The sequence below is a fragment of the Triticum dicoccoides genome, chromosome 7B (genome assembly GCF_002162155.2).
Source record: "Triticum dicoccoides isolate Atlit2015 ecotype Zavitan chromosome 7B, WEW_v2.0, whole genome shotgun sequence".
In the NCBI taxonomy this organism is placed as follows: domain Eukaryota; kingdom Viridiplantae; phylum Streptophyta; class Magnoliopsida; order Poales; family Poaceae; genus Triticum; species Triticum dicoccoides.
The window spans coordinates 425,088,760-425,093,484 of NC_041393.1; positions in this window are offsets into that span (position 1 = coordinate 425,088,760).

A 4,725-nucleotide genomic window follows, 5' to 3' on the forward strand; every position below is an offset into this window, starting at 1 on the left:
GAAACACAATTTCCACCGCCGTAACCTTCTGTATCCGCGAGATCCCATCTTGGAGCCTTCGCCGGCACTCTGTCGGAGGGGGAATCAACCACGGAGGGTCTCAACATCAACACCCTTGCCCCTCCGATGAGTTGTGAGTAGTTTACCACAGACCTACGGGTCCATAGTTATTAGCTAGATGGTTATTCTCTCTTTTTGGATCTCAATACAATGTTCTCCCCCTCTCTTGTGGAGATCTATTCGATGTAAACTCTTTTTGCGGGTGTGTTTGTCAAGATCCGATGAATTGTGGGTTTATGATCAAGTTTATCTATGAATAATATTTGAATCTTCTCTGAATTCTTTTATGTATTATTGAGTTATCTTTGCAAGTCTCTTCGAATTATCAGATTGGTTTGGCCTACTAGATTGGTCTTTCTTGCCATGCGAGAAGTGCTTATCTTTGGGTTCAATCTTGCGGTGTCCTTACCAAGTGACAGAAATGGTTGCAAGGCACATATTGTATTATTGCCATCGAGGATAACAAGATGGGGTTTATATCATATTGCATGAGTTTATCCCTCTACATCATGTCATCTTGCTTAATGCATTGCTCTGTTCTTATGAACTTAATACTCTAGATGCAGACAGGAGTCGGTCGATGTGTGGAGTAATAGTAGTAGATGCAGGCAGGAGTCGGTCTGCTTGTTGTGGACGTGATGCCTATATACATGATCATGCCTAGATAATCTCATAACTATGCGCTTTTCTATCAATTGCTCGACAGAAATTTGTTCACCCACCATAATACTTATGCTATCTTGAGAGAAGCCACTAGTGAAACCTATGGCCCCCGAGTCTATCTCTTATCATATTTGCTTTCAATCTACCTTTATTTGCATCTTTACTTTTTGCATCTATATTATAAAATACCAAAAATATATTTATCTTATCATACTATCTTTATTAGATCTCACTTTCGCAAGTGGCCATGAAGGGATTGACAACCCGTTTATTGCGTTGGTTGCGAGTTCTCAGTTTGTCTGTGTAGGTGCGTTGGACTTTTTAGGAGCCTCCTACTGGATTGATACCTTGGTTCTCAAAACTGAGGGAAATACTTACGCTACACTTGCTGCATCACCCTCTCCTCTTCGAGAAAAACCAACGCAAGCTCAAGACATAGCATTGCCTGGTAGATCAACAGAGGGGGCACTGCTCCTCAGATAGGTACTCTGGAATGATCTCCGGAGCAGGACCTATCGAGAAGGAACGGTGTCGGCAATCAATACACAAGCATATGCAACAATATGATGCATGAACATGGCATGAATATGTGATGTTGTTTGAGCTAATGCAGCTAGCATTCATTTTGTTGAAGTCTATTTGAACCAAAGATTCAAATGCATCTCCAAAGTAAGCTCTTTATAAATGCCATTTATGTGTTTTCACCTATACAGCTGGTATAAGTTGGTTTTTCATGCACGAAATTGGTACAGATGGATAAATTGAATTTTTCTAATAATTTTTCATATATAAATTATTTCAATCTGAGCTACGGTTGAATTTCTATGATTTTTTGAAGTTTATAACATTTTTCTGGATTTCCTGATTTAATTTAAATCCAGAAAAAGAATAATAGCGTCAGCACTGCGTCAGCAAGTCAACAGCGCTGACTGGTCAAACTTGACATGTGGGGTCCACATGTCAGTGACACGAGGTTAAACAGGGGTTAGTTTTACTAATCTAAATAAAGATTAGGGCGCAGGGGCCCACTGTCAGTGTCAGGGTTTAGCTTAAATGGTGATTAGCCTTAAGCTAATCACCTGGCAGCCGGGCCCGCACGTCAGGCCGGCAAGGTCAACGGTTCAAAACCCGCCGGAGTTTAGCCGCCGGTGAGGCCGAACGCGGCGGAGGGCTCGGGATCGTCGCTCCGGCGACCATTTTGGCGGGGGATACCATAAGCGAGGAGCCCAGGCTCACGCGCATCCACTGGGGCAGGTGGGAGGAGCTGGGGAGGTCGAAGCGCGCCGGAGCAGAGCCCGCGGCGGCGGCCGGAGTTCGGACGGGATTGGGTTCGGCGCTACGGTGCACGGGAGGGCGAGTGGGTGTGTGCGTTAGGCTCCTGAGGGCTTCCTGAGCATGGTGAGGCGCTCCGTTGTGAGCGTGCGCGGCTGTGGCCACAGCTACGCCATGGCCGGCGGCGAGAAGCTCTCGGGTTTGATGGCTAGCAGGGCTACGACACGAAATCGAGCACGGGGAAGGAGGGAAAACGGAGGAGAGGTCACAACGGTCTCGCCTCATCGTCCGCTTCGCCCTACCGCTGAGAATAGAAGAACCGCCGCCACTTCCTCGTCCTCTCCATCGAGCGATGCAACGCTGGGTGCCCTGGAACGCCACCACCATCGTCGTCTTCACCTCCGGCCGCCTGAGATCGCCGTCGTCGTTCTGGTGCGGCGCTCAACATTTTAAGAGCCTAAGTACCGCACGCTCCTTCCAAGGACCGAACTCCTTGTCACATATCGAAACTTGACTTTTCGACTCGCGGGGGGAGGCCCGAAGGGGAAGCAAGCAAGAAAACGGCTCGAAAAATAGAAAGCAAAGGCACAGACAGTCACGAAATAGTTACATCATGGATCAAACACGCCCAAGGCTAGAGTTCATTACATTACACCAAAACACCCCAGTCGGTGGGTGGACCTGCTACTTAAAAAAATACTGAAAAGATAAGACAAGGCGGCTTCAGCTTCAGGTAGCCCCAGCATCCTCGTCCTTATAAGCATCTGACTCCTCAAAACTGCCCTCCGGGTCGTCCAGCAGTAGGCCAAAGTCGTCAGGAGGAACGACCCCGCCGTCTTCCTTCCGCTCCGGCTGGAAAACATCGTCTATCGAGAACCCGACGATGTAGCTAGCCTAGGCGCCGATCCGGCTGGCCTCCGCCTGCAGCTGGGCTTCAGCGCTGGCTCGCTGGCCCATCAACCGGTCCAGCGATAGGTCCGCGTGCCAATAAATCATGAACCTGAGCCTCCAACCACCACGCCAGCTGCGAGAAGATATTCGATCTAATGGTGCCAGGCCAGAGGGCCGCCGTCATCCCCGCGCCAGCCTCAGAGACCCGAGCCATCTGCTCCCCCAAGACTTGCAGGCAAGCCTCGGCAGCAGTCATGATCTTCGAGAAGGTTTAGGCGACACGTGGGTCGGTACCGGCTCCCATGACCCCCTGCGGTGACCGCTGAAAGCGAACGGCCTCCTCTACCACCCTGCCCTATAAAAAATAAGAGCAAGTTACCCACAAAAAAGGAAGCCTGCTTTGCAGCTCGGCAGAATCAAAGGAAGCAATTCCTAGCAAAGGTCTCGTCCAGGTGCTACGCTTCAAGCAACATACCGTGCCGCTCCCTGTTGTCGGCATGGCCGCGATCTGGAGTACCTTCTCTAGCTCGGTGACCTTGGCAACGGCCACCTTCAGTTCGGTGTCCTTGGCGGTGGCTGCCTCCCCATGCTCCCATTTCAGACGGAGGAGCTCTGCCTGGTCGGCCTCCATTGCCGTAGCCTTCGCTTTCTTCAGGCGGTCCACCTCGGCCTGGAGCTAGCCCTTGTTGTTAGACAGCCGATCGCGCTGCTGGCCGGCCTTAGCAAGGGCCCACTGGGCCTCCGTCGCCATGGCCGCCTCCATCCTGAGGTGCTCCACCTTGGCCTGCAGCCGGCTCTTGTAGCCAACCAGCTGCGCCTGCAGCCGGCTGGCTTCGGCAAGCGCCCGTTGGGCCTCCGCCGCCTCTGCCTTTAGCTCCCCACCTCTACCGGAAGCCGGCTAGCATAGGCGATGGTCAGGTCATGGTGGTGGATGGCTCGGATCATCCGGGTTTGCCAAACCGGCGCCATGGCGACAACGGCTGCACAACAAGCTCGGAATCAAAACAAACTCAAGACTACATTAAGATTCGACCCAACTACCACATAGTTGGCCTGAATCTCAGCGGCTACACCCAGTGGGTGCGCTAGCATGACCCCACTAAGTGCGCATGAGAATCTTACCTTCGGCAACATGGAGCTCCTCCTCCTTGGCGGCAAGCTGCACCTTGAGCTGCCGGTGCTTCTCCAGGAGCCGGTTGAAGATGCCAACCCGGTAGGCAATGTTACATCTTGAGCTTGCGTTGGTTTTCCTCGAAGAGGAGAGGGTGATGCAGCAGAGTGGCATAAGTATTTCCCTCAGTTTTTGAGAACCAAGGTATCAATCTAGTAGGAGGCTCCTCAAAAGTCCCACGCACCTACACAAACAAACTAAGAACTCGCAACCAATGCAATAAAGGGGTTGTCAATCCCTTCACGGCCACTTGCGAAAGTGAGATCTAATAAAGACAGTAAGATAAGATAAATATATTTTTGGTATTTTATAATATAGATGCAAAAAGTAAAGATGCAAATAAAAGTAGATGGAAAGCAAATATGATAAGAGATAGACCCGGGGGCCATAGGTTTCACTAGAGGCTTCTCTCAAGATAGCATAAGTATTACGGTGGGTGAACAAATTACTGTCGAGCAATTGATAGAAAAGCGCATAGTTATGAGATTATCTAGGCATGATCATGTATATCGGCATCACGTCCATAACAAGTAGACCGACTCCTGCCTACATCTACTACTATTACTCCACACATCGACCGACTCCTGCCTGCATCTAGAGTATTAAGTTCATAAGAACAGAGTAACGCATTAAGCAAGATGACATGATGTAGAGGGATAAACTCATGC